At 37.7% G+C, this 23,329-nt stretch overlaps 1 long non-coding RNA gene across 2 annotated transcripts in view; it reads right to left on the bottom strand.

Annotated features, from left to right (window-relative positions):
* LOC133215626 (uncharacterized) overlaps positions 1-23,329 on the bottom strand; it is a 139,647-nt gene that overhangs the window by 52,988 nt on the left and 63,330 nt on the right. The window contains exon 1 of one of the 2 annotated variants that reach the window (XR_009726440.1): positions 4,564-4,652. The exons of the other annotated variant lie outside the window; for it this stretch is intronic. This is a non-coding gene — a long non-coding RNA (uncharacterized LOC133215626). Of the gene's footprint in view, positions 1-4,563; positions 4,653-23,329 lie in introns of those variants that run through there. 2 annotated transcript variants of the gene reach the window in all.

Consider the following 23,329-nt stretch of genomic DNA (forward strand, 5'->3'; position numbering starts at 1 on the left):
TGAGATTGTACAAATTAAATTTCAGTATGTTTCTGATTCTTCAAAGACATTCTATTGCAGTATCATTTGAACATGTGCTGATCTCTTCCAACATAAATACTGATCCCATGATAAAAAAGAAAAATCTAAGGCACCAATTTTATGATTATTTTTTATTTAGCTACAATGTCAGTCAAGGTCGGGGTAAATGCTGGCTGTATGGTTATACAAGTTGCTGAAATCCTGTTGCAGTGGATGAGAGTTTTTTACTACAAAACCATAGTCAATGGAACTAAGTTTATAACTGAGATGACTTATACAGCTATAATAGCTGAAATAAAAGAAAATTACTGTAGCACATTTGCAACACAAAAGCACACTCTTCGGTGAACAAAACATTGATGATGACATTTTTCAGACAGAAATTTAGTGGGCTCTTTCGACTGCAGTTATGTTACTGACAATCATTGTTTAAAATAGGGTAGTATTTGGGGAATAAACACACAGCTATGGTTTCCACACAGAGCAGAAGGAACAAAAACAAGTACAGTGCAACCTCCAGAAAATCTGCACCAGGGTCATGTAAGCACATGTCACTACTATTATAGCCTTTGTTTTTTTTTTTCCCTCCCCTTTTTGACTGGAGCAGCATTAATCCTTGCTAAGGCACTAAAGATTAGCAGACGATTTTGCTGTCCCTTGCTATTGCTTCTAATGTGCACGTATCTACTTTTAAAATATTTAATCAGTGTAAGTTCTTTTTCTGCAACCTAATTCTATTGAGAAAATGAGAAGGTTGCACTATATCTATTCTAATCCTAGTCATTTTAACAAACATCTGTCCTGCATGATTTTTGTAGTGTAACAGCTGGCCACATCGTTACTTTTTCGAATGTCCAGGACAAACGAAAGCATTTACTCTCCAAAATACATGTTTGAGTACTGTAAAATCCTGTGATGAACAAATATTCCTGAAGTAAATCATGGCATAAATTCTACAAGGAGGAAGATTAATTTCCTTCTACTTAAAAACACAAACAACAGAGTAACCTTACCAACCCTCCCAAAACTCCTGGTAGGTTAGTACAGCTGGAGAGAATATGCATGGTTACCTACTTTTTCATTTAAATGAACAGTCAATTGAAAGAAACACTATTGAAGTAAATAAGAAAAGCAGTCTTTTATTTTAAGCTAACATTTCTGTCAGACATGAGACAAACCCATGGTGTGTATGCACCACGCACCAACATGCACAAACTGAGATATAACACATTTAAACATCTATATGTACGTGTGCATCTTAATATATGTAGGTAGGTAGGCATGTCTGTTAGGGTAAGTTCTAATGGGGACACCAGAGCATTGTAGCTACAGGTGTTTAAACATATTTTGTCAAGCCTGATGAGCCTCTCAATTTACTATTTCCTGTATTGTAGGAAATAGCTGCTGGATAACAATGCCCCAGAATTTTAAAAGGGAAAAATAAATATATAAAAAAAATCATACTATATTTAAAATATTGCCAAAATATTATTTTGCAGCTCATAACAAGCATTTGTTTCAGTGTTTTTCTCTGCTGCACTCATGGCCTCATCTTTATCTAATTTTTTTCCTCTTTCCATCCAACAAGTGCAGTGCTGATTTCTTTTCAAGCTCTGGCAAATTTTCCATTATACTTACTTATTAGTTAAGCTACTTGGTGCTGAACTACACCAGCTGACTGGATGAACAGAACTAATAGCAATGCCTCTGAGAACAGAGAGTTTTTCTAAAATTCAGTTTTTGGTTGATTGCAGATTAAAGTCAATTGTGGAGCTGTTGGCTTCCTCTGAAAAGAGGAGTGAAGTAAAAGGACAGCATCTTTTGAGGATTCAAAGGAAGCAGAGGTTTCATAAGTGAAACTACAGAGAAAAGGCAACCTAGATCTCATTAAGACTACCTATCATCATTTAGGCAGGAAAAAAAAAATCACAAGTATCCTAATACTCTTGAATTTAACATGAGTGGTAGTTACAGTTCAAACTCTTAGAAGCTAGTAGAAGAAACTGTCTGTCTGCTTAAAAACCTAATCTTGCATGAGCTGATTACAGGCACTTCAACCATGAGAGGTACACAAAATGTGGCCAGACATGAACAAACTGTGGAATGTGGAAGTTCTGCAATGCAGCTCAGCCATGTTGAGAGAAAACAACTTCCTCTCATTCCCAAAGATCTCTTCATCTTCAAAGATGTTATCAAGATTTCACACCCAAAAACCAACAAAACAAATGAAAAAAAACAGGGTTTAGGAGGCGGTCACTCCTGGTCATTAATGTTACAGATTTATTTAGTAGGAACCAGCAAGACCCAGAGAAGATATGACTTAGTGGTTTGGTCTTTCTAGCATTAAACAGGTTCTTCTAATCAAATCATTCAAGGGAACAAGAAATAAAGGATAAGGAAAAAGATGTATTACGTAGAATACCTTGTACAACTTTCAGAAAAAGCAACTAGTAAACCTCAGGTACATTTTGTTTTGCAACAAATGAGATAAAGGGCTTAAAATGCAATTTTTGCACTTTTTTAGCACTAAACAAATTATTTGGAAGGAACAGCAACTTCTAAGCCTATGAACCTGAATATGCCTGATGATACAGGGACCCTGGATACCTGCATGATACAGAAGATTTTAATCTTGGCTATTTTAAAATTAGCTACAGGTCAATTAATGGGTCCACTGACCTTCAACATACACTGTCCAGCCAATACTTAATAAAATAATAATGCTCCAAAGAATGGTATGTGGGAGGTATAGTTTTAATATCGTTGATCATTTCTCAGTAGAGGTCCAAGTTCATTCTATCTTTTTTTTTAACTTCTATTCTTCTTTTCCCCTTACCTAGCTAAGACCCTGTCTGTGATTCAAACCTCAGTAATTCATTTACATTTCATAGGCTACTTTCCCTACTTTACTGAGATGTTGTAAAATATGAGGTGAAGTTTGCAAAAGGATTTGGATGGGAAGTCTGAGAGCTTGGCATTCCTTCAAGAAACAAAGACTGAAAGACAGTCAGTGCATGCTACCTAAAATCACCATAAATTTCAAATCCAATAATAAGTTACCATATAGCAGCACATTAATTTTTGTTTAGAAGATGATCTTTTTGTAAGGAGCCAAAATTACACTGAAGTGCATTCAACCGTATCACTGAAGAATAACAGATCTCCCTCTCACAAGGTACAAGGGCATTTGTCACATAATTACCACATTATCCTCAAATAATTGGCACTGCAGAAGCAGCATACAACCCAATAGGTGTTCATTTGGGTTTGCCTGCACTGTCAGTAGCAGGAAAACACATCACAAATTGTCTAAATGCCCTGAGAGAGAGCAATGACAGGACAGATGTTTAGAAGGGGTTTAAGAGACAGGATCTCTTTCAAAAGAGAAACAGCAAAGCTCAGGTTTTAATTATTTTGTGTAGCAAGCTGTTAACATTGTTGAAGAGAGAGTAGAGAGTAAATAAAATCTTCAATTTTTAAGCCAACATAGTGTTGGCTATGTATCTATAGAAAATAATCTGGCATTTCATTTCATGGCATTTCATTTGAGACCTATGCTAATCAAAAAATGTGAACAGAAGAAACAAAGAAAGTAACAGGAACAGAATTCTACCTACCTTTGGGCTAGTGGCTTATATATTGCAATAATTAAGAATATCCAAACATCCACGCCTGCCATCATACATCTGCTCAGCTTAACACATGAAATGCGTCAGCAGTTTCAACCTAACATGCACTCATCTAGTATCCCCATCACAACTGGGACTAATTAACCTTGCAAAGAAGTGCAAGATACTAATTCAAGTGGAGTGCCATGCAAGAAGAGCTCTGCTGCTTCCCTGTTAGTATAGTTACAGCCTTAATTGCCTCTGGAAGCCCTAATTGGGGTGTACAGAGTGAATATTTCAGAGAAACACCAACTTCCCTTTCTGTTCAGAAACACTGGTCTCAGCAAGACTTTGAAGCAGATTAGTACCTATATTTGTTCTACTCATGATGAACACGCTCTCTCAATATTGAAAAGCTTTTCATCTCCACAAACACTATCTAACACCATTTAAAAGCACTACATCCACTCTGTGCTTTCTCATGTCTTCCAAATGAGGCCATTGGCTGTGATATATTATTATTCTACTGTATTAACTCAGGGGAGAAGAGGATGACACTTTCTAAGACAACTTTATCTTTTGTCCTGGGGCAGCAGCTGACAAGTGAACCGAATCTCCATTCTCAGTTGAGTCCCTCACTCTTCCCTTCTGAAGGCACAAGTTTTGTTGCATCTGCAACATCTCCCACTGGTAAGGATTCTCATCTTTCAAGAACTACCACACAACATGAGCACACGCTCACCTCCACACCCTGAAGACGTAACAGCCCCAGCTGCAGTGAAGCTTCCTACTCGACACCTCCCTTACAGGAACTACCATCAAATTACAACTTTAACATCGATTTTAAGAATATTGGACTCAGAGCTGTTTTCTGCAAGGCCAATTAATGCTTATCGTTAAACACAGCAGCATAAATTAACGGAAAAGCTTTTACCGTCCTGGGCGTACGTGCCGAGGCTCTGCTAGGAGGAGGGGCTGCCCTCAGCTCTGTGAGGAGAAGGCAGTTCCAGCCGGTTCCAGCCGGTTCCCTAACGGACGCACCAGAGGGCACCGCTGAGCGGGGCAGGGAAGTTGGCGGCCTGAGGGAAAGACGGTTTACTTTGTCTTTGTTTCTCGCCATCCATTTTAACGGGCAATAAATTACACGTTTAGTCTATTTTGCCCATGACGGTCACTGATCTCCCTGTCTTTAAGCTCCTGAATCTCACCTTCTTCCTTTTGAGGAGGGGGTCTGAGACAGTGGCTTGATGAGCATCTGCCACCCAGCCATCGACAACCCACCACAGAAAACCAGCAAAACTATCATAAATAAACAAACAAGCAACTTTGCTGTCTCATGGCATCTTCTGGAACAGAAATTCACTTCTCATCTGCTATTTTTCAGTCGAAACTGCCTGCAGTTACACATCGCTCTTCTCAGCAACCATCACTTCTCCACTGCCTGATGAAGATGCTGCTGCCAGAAAAGCCTTAACACTGAATTATGGGAGAGAGATTTTTCTCTTTCCTACATTGCTGATTTTTCTCTTTTCTCTCTTCTTTTTATTTTTCCTTCCAATTTTTGGAAAAACAACCTCCCTCAGACTCCTCCGCCTTTTTACATAGTTTGTTGGTTTTTCTTACCATCATTCCTTTTTTCCAACCCATTTCATTCACACCTTCTAAAACCTGACTTTTACAGGAACAAAAACCCCAAAACAACATTCATTAGTCTGAACTCACTCAGCAGTTCGCCTTGCTTTGAGCAGGGTATTAGACTGGGTAATCTCCAGAGGTCTCTTCTCAACCCACATTATTCTCTGATTCTATGATATACAGAGCTACTTTTTGACCAGAGCATGTATTCCACCTCACATTCCAAAATAAATGTAGGCTCATGGCATCCCAATTTCTGCTGGCCCAGAGAATGACCTTGGACTGTTAAGATTACTCTCTGTTGTCCATTCCCAAGCAAGATGCTCTTATTCAGAAGGATTATCAGAATCAGTAATGGCCTTTGCTCCTGCATGGATTTATAGCATTTGCAAGTACAGCTTGTGCAGCATTGAGATAGACAGGGTAAACAAGGCTGTAACAAAGCAGTAATACCAATGAGTTCTGGTTATCAATGTCAAGCTTCAAAGGAAATTTCAGTGCTGAAAAAATGAAAATCTGAACAACTGGGACTAAACAGAGTTTCTTATTAGAATAAGGAAAAGTTCAGAGATGCAAAAACTTTGTTAAAAGGGAAGTAACTTTTGCTATTTGTTTTCATATAGTAAGTTTCTTAAGAGTAAAAAACTAATTGCTTACTAAGACAAATAAGCACTGTGTGGCATGTTTGAGTGTTCACTAAGATTTACACAAAAGCTAGAAAGAAAAAACATTGTGCCTTCAGGACAAAGCCTGACAGTTAGTCTGTCACAATGATAAAAGCTTCTAACCTTGCTGTCAGTCGATGTCTTGCTTAAAGTGGGTTTGGAGTCAAAATCTGTGGTAACCAGTAAGATTAATTCTACTATGCACAGTTGATTAGCTCTCACAGAAAACACCATCAACAGAGTTTAACTTGCTTGTTTAATTGTGATGTCTCCAATAATAATTATTGATTATGTCAAAAAAATTACATTTTGTATAAGACCACTACACAACACATACAGTAGCAAAGTGCCAGCTGATACTTTGCCAATTTGACTTATTAAGAGTTCTATATACACAAGTGGCAGCTAATGTGCTGGCTGCATTCCTGCTCTGCCTATTCTATCTTAGTACCTCCCCTTCAATGCTAATCAGTGAGCAGAGCATAACAAGGAGATAATTAGACACCGCTGTTATTTGTGCCAAGAGACTTTATGTTAATATTGTTAATATATTTAGTTTTTTTTCTCTTGCTGCAGGTTGCATTTTAAAGCAGAAGTTGGAGAGACACCCTCTCAAGCTTTGATGTTCAGTATTAACTGTCCACACCATGCTTAAAATGATATTAAAAATGTGTAATATGCATTTTTATATCTTATCTTTTGGTCAGCTTAACCACATTGGGAAGTTTCCTTTTTAGGCAACAAATTAGTGATGATGCAACAGCAACAGCAATTAACTTCTAATACTGTCTGAAAGTGAACTAAGCTACTCCACTCCATTTTCAGAGGCCAAAATCTGCTCAACTATTCTGTTATTTAATACAAGGTACGCGTGAACTACTACTCTCTTTCTTTTGTAAATATCCATATCAAAACCACCTGAGTTTTACATTCTGCATTCAAAAATGCTCACAATCTCTGAACATAATGCCAAATCCTCTCAAAATCGATGCTACAGAAAACTGTCAGAAAATTACCATTTAAACCACAGCTAAATATGACAATGAGCTTAGCTGGCAAAACGTTCATTTGGAGAAGAAGCAATTAACTTAAAAAAGCGTAAACAAGACACTAAAGAGTCAGACTAACTAACAAAATTTGTTTCCTTTCTTCCTCATTTAAATGTTAAAAATAAGTTAGGAAGCAAATTAGATTCTAACTTATAGCTTTAGAAATTACGATAAAATGCAGTACCTGAAAATAAAAAATCTCAGAGTAATTCATTCTCATTTGTGTCTAGCTTAAACAACAAAGTCCCTTGGAAGCAGACCTTTATATAAAGTCATTAGACTGTTGCTATTTCAATGGGCAAGGTTTTTAATGAGCCAATGGCAGCTCGCTGATAACAATTAGATGAGATGAAATTAAACCATGCACACTCTTTAAAAGAGCAATGGTGCTCCTGATAACAGAGACTTAATCCTTGTGTTATCTAATAGGCTGCCTGTCTGGAATTTACTTCACTGCAGGTTGAAATTTAGTATTACATGCCCATCAATAACAGTGTGCAAATACAAACCATGTAAGCAAACTGATGTAATGTCAACCTAATGAGATTGGAAACTCTGCTTAAGGAATTATATTTTAGTCTTTATCAAATAAAGGGCTTAGAGGGGAGGAGGCTTTCCCAAATTTACTGGAGTAGGAGATTTCAGTCATTAATGAGAAGATCAACACTAAATGTCAAACTAAATAATATAATAAAATCTTGATTTCTGATACTTGCCAATTCAGAGTCACTATTTTCATTTACCCTGTTGTAACAGGTTCACTGGCCATATCAGGACTTCCAGCAATAGTAAAACCTCATTTATCAATGTTCAGACACTAATCTGAAATCGCAGCATACCAAAAAAGCTTAGTGAAATACTTAATTACAAAACAATTACAAAGTGGTCCAAGGGAAATCAAATTCCTTAATTCATAATTAGTACCAGGTTCAAATGGAACTTACAAGGAATATTTTGAAAAGCTTGAAATATAAAAACATACAAATACACTAATGACTTCAGAAATCCATCAACCTTCTTTCTGTAGTGTGGCATAAACAGAATCACTTAGATGATGACTAGCATGAGTTATCCTGTCTGCCTGGTTATAACTGTGACTTTTTTCTAAACTTTTCCCTCAGTGGAAATCTGCAGCTGGATCAATGTTCATATAAAATACGGAAACTTACAACCATTTTAGGAAGTGGACATACCTAGCTTGAGTTTTCTTTCTTTCTTTGTAAAGCAGCATAGCTCGTTCATATTTTTGGCTATTTGTTAACTTCAAAACATCAGTCATTTTTGGAGATCTGACCATCCTTCCAAACGCTCAGGATGGGATTTTTGTAATAGGGACCTGCTTGCCCCCCATTTTGATTTTCCATTAAAAAAAAAAAACCCAAAAGACAATAGAGGCATCCAACAAAATCAGAAACAGCATGCAGTGACCTAGGTAAGCCAACACAGCACCCTAGTGATAACATGGAACTAGTAAAACTAAAAAGTTCACTTGTTCTGTGTCCATTGTGCTATGGACACTGCTATAATGGTAGCACATTCATGTTGTGCGTGTCTATATATATTGTTATCTTTAACCAAACTAACCTGCTGTGAAGACACAAGGCTTTAATTTTATGGGCTTGAAGAGACCTACAATTGTGGATTTAATGATGAAATCTATTCCACAATGCCTTCATTCTATGTTACACAAGCTACCTAGACAAAAGCCAGGATAGGCATGCTGACGTGTTGTGCTGTCCAAAAACCAGACAAGTGCCCTCCACATGTTTTCTGAAGTTTTGGATCAAATGTGTAAAAACTCTATAATAAACCATTAGAAGTAAGGCTACAGTAGCAAGACATATTTTTGCTGATAAGGTGAAGAGTTGACTCCCATCTGGAAGACCAGTACTGGTCCTCTCCATCAGTTAGATCTCATGGGAATTCCAGGACTTAAGTGGTGATCAGCTCTGCTTCACAATTAACGAGTGATTCCACAGAAGTTACTACAGGTTAACACCTCAACTGCAAAGATGGGCAAACACTTGAGTATAAACCATCTCATAATTTTACACTAGTTCATTCCTACACTTAGAACTCTCACCTTCTTAGACCTTCTCATTTACACTTCAGATTTCTTCTAACCAAAGGTACTACGCAGGATATTTCTAAGGACTAACCCTGGGTAAGATGCCCTTTAGAAATAAACATCTTCAAGATGATCAGTATAGGAGGAGATAATGAAAAAGAAAAATCCAACTTTTAGATTACCTTTAAAAATGCACTGGAAGTCCAAAAGGATAAAAAAACATATACTAAAAAAATGCCCTCTTGTGTTTCATCAAGGGATTCTAAATATCATCATGGGAACAATCAATTTGCAGCAGCCACGGACAGCCTCAAGGGCTTGAACAGCTTAATTGGAGAAATGTTTTAAAAGTTAAAAGGCCAGAATCACATCAAGTACATGAAGCAAAAGCTCACAGATGCTTCTAAATGTTCAAAAAGGATCATTAGAAGCTAGTTTTACTGATGAATTCTAATCAAATACCAAAAATATTAACATAAGCATGTATATTATATTATATTTTATTCTAAAAAGCTGAACTAGTAATTTTTAACCATTATCCTTTAATATGTATTTAATGTATAGAAGCTTAATTTTCAGGTACTTAGAAACATAATTGCCAGTTAATTAAAGTCAGGATTGAAATTTAACAGTTCACTTAAACCATTCATCTCCTAATTTAGTTTTCTTCTTTATGTTGAATTAAATGTTCATGCAGGGAGACAACTTTTATGAAAGTTGAAGCCCAAATGCATAGAATATGAATGGGCACAAAACCTCAGGCTTTGAACTTCAGAGCTAGAATGTATACCTAGAAGTAATCCTTTGGCTTAATTGCACATAGAAATAATGATGCCTTTAAAAGCACCTGTGTTTGCTGAGTAACTCAGACCTTCAGGATGTAAATAGCACAGGAGGAAAATAATGTGCAGATAAGGAGCAGCAATTCTACTGCAGTATTACCTCCCTTCATTAAAAAGGTGTGCTCTGCCTTTCCCACCATCATCCCTCAGCGGTGCTGCTTAGGAAGTAGACAACAAAGTTTATTACAAGCCAATCACTCCCACGAAGGAGGGGTTCTTCAGAGAACTATGATCTGAAATATGCATAAATTAATAATTCAAAGAAAATGCTCTTGTTCTGGAAGTACTGTAAGCATTCTAGAGATAGAGGTCATGAAAATCTTGATCTTTGGTCCCATTCTCACAGTGTAGCCTCAAATCACTTCAATGTAGTATTCCAGATTTGCAACAGAGGGAAGTGGTGAGTGGGGTAAGGGGGGGGGTGTGGGGTGTGGGGTGTGTATGATATAAATCCTTGTTTACTCTTTGGTAGTGTAAATTCACAGCACCATAGAAAAAAGCAACAGTTATGCCACAAAAGCACAGGTCAGTATATGTGCATCTCTATTAGTATCATACTAAAACTGGTGTTACTCAAGATCATTTTTTTTCAGTAACAATTCTAATATTGGCGTCTGTGCTATACTTCCATGTACTGAGACATCCTTGACACACCCTTCTGCTGGAGTTACTCTGGAAGCCTGCGCCCCTGAGGCTCCCTCCTCGTCTCCAAACTGCAACTCGGGAACTCGGGAAAGCCACCTGCATCCTGGCACCTTCTGGGATTCTCCACAGCTCCAAGAACAACGGCCCTGTGCTTTCTTATGAAAAAATGTACGATGCTGATATGAGCCAAACACAAAAGAACCAATCCTAGCCACTGTAATACAGAATCTGTGTCTTTCAACTAGTAAGGTCAATAGTTTTACCTTGAAATCTTCAATTGAGCCCATTTCCAGATATAAACACTTAATTGAATGTATTTGCCAAAGTTTTGTCTTCCACTGTGGCAAGCCATATTTAAGGTTGATCTCTTTTATAATCTCCCAATCCATCTGCTTGACAACTTACCTAGTCTTTATCAAAGGCTAGCAATCAAAAGCCATTGTTGTTCTTTTATGTTGTACAATAAATAGCTCTGAGGCTATCCGTTCTAAAAATTACGAACAGCAATGAAGCTTTGCCATACAAGTCCTCTAACATAAGAAACTAGAGTTAAAAGATAAATTTGTGTTCTACTTGAACTAATTATTTGGAAAGGAGATTGCAGGAAGCCCAAAACATTGAACTAATTCTCTGTGGACTGCCTTCTGGTAAAGACAACATGAAAAGAGTCCTCACATCATGTCCGTAATTATTTTGGAGAATACAGAGCTGAAAGTTAGGTGAATGTTCAAGAGTCTTCCTCTTGAAAGAAACAATTAACAATTTCTAAAAGTCCTGTTGTGTAGAGCTTCCTGAAGTCCCAGCCTTGTCAGAGAGGCAGTCTCAGTGGTAACCGTGTGGCATGTTTTCTGTTCTAGGACTTCACAGTTAAACTTGTGACAGTCACTGGCTACAGCTTTAAACCTTCAGTTAGTAATAGGCTGAAAAGTTTCAGGGGGGGGAATCAGGTGGTGCAGAGCAGAACCACTCCATCAGAACAGCTGAGAATATCACTTCAAATCCTTATTATTAAATAGGCTACATACAATGGAACTGAGCCTCTACTCTGCTACTCCAAGTTTCTGCCCTTAAAGTTTCTTCTACGTAATTCTATTAATAGAATGATATGATTCAAGTATCAGAATTATAGTAATGAAACCAAACAGTATTTCCATGCTGTATGTGTACAGTACATACTGCTAACAGTACCTCCATAGCTAATTTCTGTACAAGTCCAAAAGCTGCTCAGAAATAGCCCTGAAAGCTTTTTCTCCACATAGAACACTTCTTTTCACATCTTATTCTAAGGAACCTTTGGCATCTCTAGCTTTAGGGTTTTTTCTGCATCTAACTTTCTCCTAACTAAAACATGCTACAGAATATAATATATGCAACCTCAGAGCTACAAGATGCCTTTGCTTTTCTGTCTTCTTTTAATAAAATGGAAGAAAACCCAGCCCCTGCCTTTTGCCTGAAAGATACAACTGGAAACAAATGGTTATGTTTACAATAACCATCTTTTTGTATTCAGACAATTAATTGGAGTGCACAATCCTAACATTTTCATTTAGCCTTGACTAAATTTGTACTCCCTACCGCTTCCTTAGGCAGTAAGCCCTCTGTATGATTTGCTAGGGACAGTCCCAATTTTTTTCTGTAGCAGTCATTTGCAAGTGCTGCCTGCTTTACACTGAAGAGGAGAGTAGGTGTGCTGCACAAACTCCAGACACTGCCTTCCCACTCCTAGAAAGGGCAACTTTCTCCTGTGGACTGGGGCACCAGCAGCTAGCAGGAAATGCATCTACAGCAGCAGCGCTTCTAGAACAGATCGATTTCATTTACTGGTTGTTGTTTTATTCACGCACCTTCAAATTTGTTTTATTGTTTTCATTTTCTACTCAATATATACACAGGAGGAAATGAGGCCAAAAAACCCTCATATCAAAATAACCTTTCAAGTTTTTCATAGGTAGATGGGATATTCTGATGTGGGAATCCATTATTTTTCCATTTAGGCACTACAATATCCTTTAACTTACTCCCATTTTCCCTTCCTAATTTGCCATCTCTTAGATGCTGAGAACATGTAGAAACCTCTGAGGGGCATTTCTCTCATCAGCAGAAAAGGAACATTGGAATAATGACTTTCAGGCATTGGTGGCAAGCATAGTATTCTCAGAAGCATAAAATCAAAACAGAAAAACTCCTAATAGGTCACCTAACCTATCTTTCTGCATAAACTGAGTTCTGCCTAGCTGAAATATCCTCTATTTTGTTAAGAAGTTGCCTGCTTGGGATTCCATAGACAGATTTCTTTCCAGTAATACAACCATACATACGCTCTTTCCCATGTCGTCTTTTAAACTCAATAAGGAATCAAAAATCAGAATATATATGGAATAAAAGGCAAGAAGCTCACAGAGTTGTTGCCTTAATACCACCAACTTAGCCTGACATAACCCAGAGTTTTGGGCTCCGAATTAACTGGAAAAAAATATTAGACTGGCATAACATTTCTGTGGCAATAATTACATTCTAAATGTGCTGGAATAAATTTAATCTTGATGAATTCCATCTGATGCAATGCAGTGAATACTGCCTTTCTAATACACCTCGCTAACTCTCATACCAAGAGGGTAAGATTGTGAAATTCCTGAATAATGAACTTTCTTACACAGTTAGACGACCACCCATGTCTAACGATACACTTTAGCAGTTTCTCTCAGAAAATCTAATGATCTGCTTGCGGAAACTGATAGGTCTATATTTGCTCTGTGCTTAGTTCTGCAACTATTCACTTATACTACAACCTTATTTGTGCTACTGTCATAACCAGGAACTTAAAACATTAAATAGCTTCTGAACTGGGCATCTGCTTAACCAAGTTACATTATTCAAACAGTTTCACCAGCAGAAGTTGTGACAGAATAGCTGCCCACATCCATATGGTGTTAGCAAACATCTCTAGACCACAGACCACCTCAAAGTATTAATACTGCCAATAGTTTTAGGCCACAGCCTCATGCTATCAGTGGACTAGCTCTCATTTTTTAATGTGCCTTGAGGAAGAAAGAATGGTGAAGGAAGTAAAAAGCTTGTCTTTCATTCAGTAGCTGTTCGGTGGATCTGGAGAAAACGGACACCTCATGTGTTCCGCTGAGTAGCAGTCACAGATGGATGAGAAGCTGACCTTCCAAAGCAGCATTCAGCAGAGCTGAATTAGCACAAAGGTATAAATAACCAACTATTAGTGCTGCAGCAGAAGCAGCGATTCTGTCATACTGCAAGGCACGACAATCAGATTTTATTATTTGCATGTAATCACAGTTGCTATGGGGTAGACAGGAGTGAAGAAAGACAAAAAAATTATAACCTTTATGCAAAAGTAAAATCAAAGTAGTTTTGTGGAAGCATTTAAAGCAGTAAGAGTTCTTCTCAAATGGGGCTTCTTGCCTCCATTGTGACAGCAAGGGAATTTCTTTCCAGATCGCATAAAAGCAAAAAAGGAAAAGTTTCTGTCATAGGTTAAGCCAGTAGTTTTCTCCTAGAAACGTGTTTACAGTTTTAGTCTCAACAGGGAGGCATGTTATGCATGTAAATAGCAGGTGGTTACAGGGAGTTACTTTGACAGTTAATGTCTTGAGCTGCCTTGATATCGGTGGTCTAATAGAGTGGCTCTGTAGTAAGTGAAGTTCCTGATGAAAGGCAACCAAATTAAGTGGAGCTTTTAATCTCAGTTTCTAGCCAGCTATACTGTGACCATTCAAGGGGGAATGAAGAAATGATTAAAAAGAGATTGCACTCTGGCTCTGGTGGCAACTGACATAAATGAACTTGAAAAGACAAATAAGACGACACTAATTTTAAAACCACAGTGCCTCTTCTCAGTCAGCATCACTGGGAATTGCACTGCTGAAAGCAGAGGTGGTCTGACTGTTGCCCAGAAAACAAGCAACATCATGCTGTGGCAGAGGGGCAATGTCAAATGCACCCCAAAGAGAGGTAATTAAAGTCTTTGTCTTATTTATTCTTCTGTGCAGAAAATTAATAGCTACAGTGCTCATAATGTCTCCAGGGTCCTGTGTTTAGGCTTAAGTCATGTTTGCTTTCTATTTCCTAAATTATAATCTGAAAATTACATTGCTGATCTCGGGAAGGTACACGATTTTCAATAGCAATGTCTCTGTGCCAAAGAGATAATTGAAGAGGCCATAATTTTTCCACGCTGCAGTGAGGGACTTTTCCTTTCCAAATGATGGCCTTTGCTGTGCATCTTCTCTTACAAAAGCCTGTGACTTACGTCTTCCACAAAGATGCTTGGGCAGAAGTATAGTATTCGCATCAGTCAAGTGTATTCAAGAAGTGTTAGAAAACACCATGAACTGTAAAGGCTCTATAAAACAATATCGAATTTACAACTAACTCATCCATAAAGGCATTTACTTATGTTTGTCTTGCATGCAGATTAGGACAAAGGGGTTTCAGGCATCTCAGTGATTCACAGTTTGGTTACCAACCCATTCTAATCCTGACTGAATCTTTGCATTTAACTGCGTGGCTATGTAGTGAAAACAAATCTTACTCTTCAACAGCACTAGGGGTAGGTTTGCTGCTGGAGCTGCCCAAGACACATTTTAAACACAAAATATTTCTGAAAGAAGTACAGCTTTTTTTGGCAAACATGGATTTTCTTTCCCTCAAGAAAAGATATTACCAAGATACTACTGCTATCTCATTTTATGATGATGTTTCAAAACAGAAACCCAGACATTTAAGCATTAGATTTTTTCCTCAGAACTTTAGGAATCCTGGATGTTACATCCCATACAACTATGAAATGAAAAGGAGTGCATGGAGCAGCGGCTGTGTTGTAGCACTCTGCTCACATTTCCAGGGAACCCTCTTTCCGCATAGCTTGTGAAAGCCAAAAGTGCAAATGTGACCATCTCCTCATAGATTTGCACATTTCCATGCCACCATAGCCTGCAGTGGTGTGAAATATTCTTTGCAAGAGAAAGAACAGTGTCACTGCTAATCTCTTTTCTCTGAGAAATACCCCATCTGAACAGGACCAAAGGTGAAAGCTGCACTGGAGACATGCAAGATACAACATCAGTCTGCCAAGCTATAAACAGAATGACAGTCCTAAATATTCCTTAATTATTCTGATTCTACTTTGCCTTCCTATTAGTTGTTAGCAAGTGCACTAGAGTTGCACAAATAGACTAGAGCCTATTTTGCCCTAGAGTTCTGTTTCAGAGACAAACTGTGTGTATCCTGCCTTTGCGTTCTGTCAGAAGGATGCCACCAGAAACATGGTGGTCTTACAGGGATCTGTCTTGACAGGTAATCTATTACATGATGCACACTGAGGCTATGTCTGCCTCCTGCCCCAGAACATGGGCAAAACTGGAAATCAAAGAAACACCAAGCTGGCTCCTTTCTTACGCTGTAGGTATTTTTCTCCATCAGCAGTGTTACGTCCAGGAGCATTAAGAAGCTATGTACATGTAAGATCTGTGGGGAAAAGAAACTCTGAGCAGATTAGACCCTGCAGAAAATTAAAGTATTGAAGCCCCATACCCAAACCCTGAAAATCAAATATTGACAGGAAGATAGTCCATAATAATCCCCTAAGTGTTTCTGCTCTGACAATTATGTGCTAAAAATACTAAAAGCCCGCATTTCACTTGAAGTAAAATTACCATGCAAGTGACATTTCCTCCTTTCTCATTTCATGACAAGACTTTGACTTAGAAGTCACAAACAATCATATGAATTTGTTAAATCTTTCCCATTTGCTTTTTACTCTGCAGCCTTGACATAACATCATTAGAAATGCTACAACTACAAATCTATTCCTCCACAAAACTTGGTAACTGCCTAACTTCCAAAAAGCAAGAACTCATAATGGAATATACAAACATGCTTGTTACCCTGCATTTCATATCATTCTATGATTCCATAAAAGGCAAGGTAACAAACATGCTTGAAAAGACACTCTAACAGGTTTCTGTTCTACTGAGAAATATAGAAGCGGCAGGAAAGTTGCATTTGGGAATGCACAGAAAGATGATGCACCCCTCATGGTTACACAGAAACCATTTCTGGGGCCTGATTTCAGTATTGCAATGCCCTTCCTCCAAAGATAGCTCTTGCATCAATCCAGATCCTACTATGCACTAACACTACTGCCTTAAAGAGTCTCTGCTGCCCTTTTCACAAATCTGGTAATTGTACACATCCTATTCAAATTGCTTCTCAAGAAAATTGTACAAACCAGGCTGTAATGACAGATTCCAGACCCCCTCCTTCCTGAACTGAAATAAACTTGAACTCTCCCAAGACAACAGCTCTCTATTCATTTTGTAGGAGCAGATGGCCTTCACTTCGGTTTGTTTTTCTTCTTCTCATCAGATCTAAAAAATCTAATCCTTAACAGATCATTGTGATAGTACTTTCATATGCTTTGGTCAAAAACTCAGCTATAATCTTACATAATTCTTCATGTAATCAATGGTATAGGATGAGAAGACAATCATGTCTTTCCAAGTCACAGTGCAACTTATGTTTTTACAGTCAAACTAGTATTTCAGTAACATCAAAGCTAAAATATCATTTATTGTAAATATTATTAACTCAGAAATACACACCATATAGACTATTCTGCTAAAAGCCTAGCATAGTCACCTGAAGTCATTTTAATACTGGAAAACACTAACTGCTGCAGGATACAATGTTCAATGAGAATGTACAACTTACTTTATTCTTACCATTTGTCAGTGACAAAACAAAAAATATAATAGCAAAGCTACCAAAAGAATTCCCTGAGATTATAATAGCGTATGGAAAAATATATGTATGTCAGGTCTGTAATACACATCTACATGCATAGGTGTGATTTAGTTATTGCAGGATAGCCATCTATCTCATGCTGCAAGTTATCTGTCTAATGAAGGAACAAAGAACAGTATCAGCAGGAAATAACACAGAACATACTTACTGCATAAGAAATTAACAGCTGTTGGTAACAACTTAGTGTCTAACTCAGAGAAATTCCTTTGTTAAACTATACTTCGACTTCATTAGCCAATACTTGTCTTTGTTTGTGCCAAATATACCAAGCAAAACCAAATAAAACAAAAGTGAATGTCGTAAAAAATGACATAAAATACTGAATGAACATATCAATACAAGCAAATCATTTCTGCAGGGCAAATCAAGACCCAGGTGGTATCAACTCTTCTTTGACACAGACAACAATGTTCCAACAAAGCAATGATGTGCCTATGTTAAAATCATTTAATAATTCTACTTATTTTTTTATATGCTGTGGAGAAGATACTGAAAAGGTATAAGGATTTCTTCTCCTAGACTCCAACTGCAAATACTTCTCGGTATAACGCTCATTTAAAATCACTGCCATCTAGCAGCAAATCACTTAACTGGGCAGGTGAGTAGACTGAATTCAGTCTAGCTCTGAAGGAACAAAAACCTGTATCAGAAAAAATCACTTCAAAACCACGCTGCACATCTCCTTTGGTTGCCTGAGGATTAATGTGGCTAGAAACTAACCGCACTTTTGTTACTGGAAAGGTCTTTGTCTGATTACAGGTCAGACACATTGACAAAACAGTATATAAAAACTACATAGGTATTGTCCTTGATGTTTCTGTTTCCTGCAAAGAGGACTTTGTGCTCAAGTGTAGCCGTCAATAATATTCACATGCAGTTAAAATTAATCTTACAGAGGTGTGACAAATTTTATCCTTCATCACTTTTAAGTTTGTTAAGATTAATGAAGCACATTTCTGAACCTCATGATGTATTTACTCTTTACACGTTACTAATACAGACTGCATGTATTCATTGCTATTACTGTACACTCGTTATGAAACCAAAAAATAACCCTTGACTGAAATAGTTGGTTAACTTCAGATATTACCAACATTAGAAGTTTTCTTTTTTATCTCGGGGGGGGGGGTGGGGGGTGTTTGTTTTTTTAACAAAGGATCATCAGAATATCATGTACTTTGAATCACCTCAATCTCATCACTTAGTACTGAATTAAAATGTAGCATCTGTTGCGTATCACCAGTGTGACAGGCACGTACCCATCATACAGACTGTACAAAATGAAGAATTTAGTAAATGCAACTTTTTTCCGCAATGCATCCAAGTTATTGTTACTGTCTTTCTTACCAACAGCCAAAATGAAACACGGAAGACAGGAATGAACAACTGCACTACATTAATTTAACCTTGATACACAGCCTGTCAAGTATTCCAGAGTTTGCAGACTGGAAACTTTTCAGATTTTTAGATAATTACAGGTCCCCAATTTTTTCATTATTTATTCAGACTTTTCCATCAGTTACCTGGTATTTTCACAATTACTCCTCTATTCTGAAGGAAAAAGAAAAACAATTTAACCATTTAACCTTGCTGATGCTGTGCAGCTACCAGTATCATCTCAGACTGCCCCAGATTCAGCCTCAGGAAGCTTTCTTTCACATCCTGGGCATTCAGATGCACACTGCTGTCCTTTTTGGATAAGATGAATGAAAACAAGACAGCTAACTATCACCAAGATATTGTAACTGTCTCAATCAATGTCTCATCCCAGCCACCTTCAGCCGTTCCATGTGTAAACTGTGCAACCTAGTAGAGTCCCACATATGAAAACTTCATTCAGAAAGAAAGCAATTACTGAACTTCCCTTTTGGATCTCCTCAGATACTACCCAATAAATTAAGCTCTCCTGGGTTATAACTCCACCAAGAATTAACACAAGAGTCACCTATAAAGCAGGCTGAAAATTGCAAGGAATTCTCCCAAGTTATTTTTTTATTTTTTAACAAAATCCATTGCCATTTAGTTACCGTGACTTAACTGGATGCAGCAATTGCTTCACATGGGCTTTGTGACAGTGAAACAATGCTGTTAACAAAATCTGAATGAAGATGTTGCTCCACAAGGCCTGCAAAAAGGAGGTATTTAGCTGTGCTGGCAGTAACCTTCTGTACAGATTGAAGCAGGATCTCTTTCATTCTTTTATTACTACTACATGGTGTGCAGCAATCACACAGTAGGACTCCCAGTCCCAACTGGGGCTTCTATTACTCCTAGATAAATAAAATATGTGATTAATAATACACACTAGAGCACATCAGTACTCCATGAGAAAATGGAAAACACACTCCTGGAGAATAAGCACATGCTTTACAATAATTCTGTTTAGCATTCAGTTTTTCTTCTCACTTATAAACAACAGCAAAAGAAGGCAATTGTATTTGTAAAGCAGTTTAATAATTTTATAAAGGGAGATGTACTCCTTGCTGTACATCACAGCATAATGAATTCCTTTTGAAATAAGAGGAAAGAATAATCCCAGAAGCTCTACGATAAGATGAAATGCCATCCTAATGCAATCTGCATCTTGTTCCCACCATAATAAGCAGCTATTTTTGCTTTGCAAATTGAACACTACACTGCTCCAAATAACTGGAATGAGTGTGGACGGGGCAGAATCTGCTTACAAGGGAATAATTTTTTATGTAATTATTAATGAAGTTGTTTATTGTTCACATTGTCTGTGCAGCCTATAAATGCCTATATTGAACATTCAGCAGAACTTAAGACAAACCATTAGTCTAATTTGAATAGCGGGAAGGGATCAAAGAGACCAGAACATAGTTTCAGCAGCTTTTTGAATTTGACTTTTAATTCAGCAGAGTCCAACCTGCAAATCTCAGGTGATTTGACAGACTGGAAGTCTCTTATGTATTTCTATCTGACTTCATAAATCCTTCATATGTTTCTGTCCGAAAGCTTAAGACTTATACCTTAGTGGCCACCTTTGGATGAGAGTTATTTATAACTGTCAGCATTTGGAAAATAGGTTTAGTATGAAAAGGAGACTCTATGGCAAGACAACTGAACTGTGAATGGGTCTTATGGGTTCCTCCAAACTCTCATTATAATTTTTAAATGGAAAATGGCTTCATATGTGATATTTGAGCTCTTCTAATTCAAAATATGCTCTACAGTGCTATGAAACAGAAACATGACTTGAAGGTGGGTGCATTTTTTTCTTTTACATATATATATATATAGATACCCATCCCCCATTACTTTTTCCACATAATGTTTAGTGGTCAGAAATGTAATATATATTCACTGCTTTTAATACCAAACTCTCCATCGACCATATGACTAAATTAACATTCTTAACAGTAGAAACAGTTTATCATTTCAGCAGTAATAGGATAGAGAGTACAACAGTGCGATGTTTATGTGGGGGAGAGAAGCTGCACTATGCAGCTGCTAAAGAAAGCACAGGAGTGCACGCCTGGGACACCAGATGAAGACATAGGTGAAGATTAGGAATCCTGCAAGGGTCCTAAGATTTTAACAGTATGTTGTCAGAAGGAATGATGATGGATGCTATTCCAGAGCTCAAAGAACTAGTAAACCCAAGCTAAACATGAAAGACACAAGACTCCAAAGCAACACAAATTATAACTGCTCCCCTTACACCTATTTTGCAGGGGTTTTATCTGCTTTGGTTTAACCTAGATGATTTTGCTGATCCAATTCACAATGTGACTCCATATAGGGCTGTATTAGTATAACTGAGGGAGCACTCTGTTGCAGCATAGCACAGAAATGGATGGCTCTGGGTGCGATGGGAACTCACGCTGAACTCATGAGATCATCAAATGAGAGCTTCTCTTCCACCTCAAGGAAAGCATGGCATTTTTCTGATTGCCTGTGACAAGTGTTTGATCCAGAATAATGGGAAGCTGCAGCTTCACCTACAGCTGAAAGGTGATCAGAATTTGAACTCCACTATGGGGACAGAAACCAAAGTCAGGAAAGAATACTGTCAAGCTATAATATATCTTCAAAAGAAGTAAACTAATTTGGATTATGACAATAAAATTTTAGCCTGTTCTAAAACTTAAATTATCCTACTCTGATAGTGAAAACCCAAATGAATCTCTAACAAGTGGAACATGAAAAGCTCCTTGCTTTGACTATCAAAGAAACTGTATGCAGCACTCAGGAGGCTGTGAGTAGGATCATTCCTTGCTGGTCCTCAAAAAGGAAACTCAATGCAGTACCAAACAGAACTCCAGCCTATCTCAGGTATCTTACATACAGAGGCACAACTCCCATAGATTTTGGTGGAAAGGGTATAAGCTGAATTTAAGAGACAACAGCATCTGCAGAACTGTACAAGTATTTCTAACGTATATGAAAAGGCCAATTCAGCTGTACTTACATCGCTCAGTTACAATGACCGACTGAAGTTATAAACCCACTTGAAATATCAAGAATGTTCAAGTCCCTAACTATAAATGGCAGCATAATTTCCAGCATGATTTACAAAAGGTAACAGAAGCGTGGGCTGTAACATACACTTTAACTGTGAGAACGTCTGCAGTGAAGCACATAAGAAATGATACAAAAAAGCATAATCCCTTTCTCCCTCTTCTCATGCTCTGCTTTTAAAATGAGGTAACTTCAGTCCCCAGTAGAAACCTCTCTTCCCTCAGATCAGCTCCCCAGTTCAGGCAAATTTCTTAGATCCCCATCTCAAAGTTTTCACCACTTCTGTTGCTGATGACTTTTATAAAAGATAATGCTTTAGTTGCAAGCCCTAAGCGTTTTCCCTTCCTGCACTTCTACTATTTCAGGATAAGTTTCCCTGATTTGGGTAACCTTATTTTCTAACAAGGCTTTCCCTGCAAGTCTAAATACGCCTAGACATCCGATAAGGAGTTTATCTCTATTGGACCCATACAAGAGAAGGTGCTTACAGAGACAAGGAACAGTCTCTTCCAAGTGAGCTGGCACTGGAGCACACTATTTCAGTCAACTGGCATACACTACTTTCGAATTCTTAGGCTAGAATAACAAAGCACTGAAAACCCATGATGAGAGACTTCATTACCTCTCTGCTTCACAGTCACCACAATTTCCCAAATCTTGCTTTTAGCACCCAGCTACAAGTTCAGTTCTGGAGCAAACAGTGCCAGTTCAGTGGCCCTGTACTGTGTGCCACTTACCCAGCACCTAGCCAGGATCCTAGGAGCTCAGAGGAAGATGCAAAATCCACCTAGATGCAAACTAAATTACCTGTGCTTCGTTTTATGCTCCCATGGCCAATATTCCTCTTGGCACCAAAAGAAAAGTGTTGCTAGTCCACACTAAGCTACATTTTACTGCTAGCAGCTAGCAAAGTCTAACATCATTGAAAGAGAGGAACCAGAGTGCGCAATTAAGTAGCAAAAGACAGGTTAAAAGTCTGGAATTCGGACAGTAAGATTTCATGTTTATGATGCTGAGGTGCATCTTAGTATGTTGCTCATTTGTTCATTCATTCATTCATTCATACATTCATTTCATCTCATTTACAGTATGTTAATAACCAACATGAAACAGACTAACAGTTTGCATCAGGTTAAGACTGTAAGAAGTAATGTGCATGTCCAGTTTTAACGTTTCATTTCCATTATTTCAAAGGCATAAAATTTGTTAAAATCAGCTAAGACTTCACTGGATATTTTAACAATCTCAACTAACTGCAATTAGTTATTAAGTGGTCAAATATCTCTATATTTCCCTGTCTATGCAAAAATAATCCATATATTAGTGAATAAAGCTAAACCATTTCAGTCTGCACCTCAAGCAATACATAATTTAATGTTTTACATTATTTCACCTTTAGTTTCACTATTTTCACCTTTAAATTGATTATCAATATTGTTCTGATTTATTTGTTCTCTCCACGTGGCTTCTTCTGTTCCCT

The sequence above is a fragment of the Neopsephotus bourkii genome, unplaced genomic scaffold, assembly GCF_033783945.1.
Source record: "Neopsephotus bourkii isolate Nb327-2 ecotype Australia unplaced genomic scaffold, CSIRO-AGI_Nbou_v1 NB_991, whole genome shotgun sequence".
In the NCBI taxonomy this organism is placed as follows: domain Eukaryota; kingdom Metazoa; phylum Chordata; class Aves; order Psittaciformes; family Psittacidae; genus Neopsephotus; species Neopsephotus bourkii.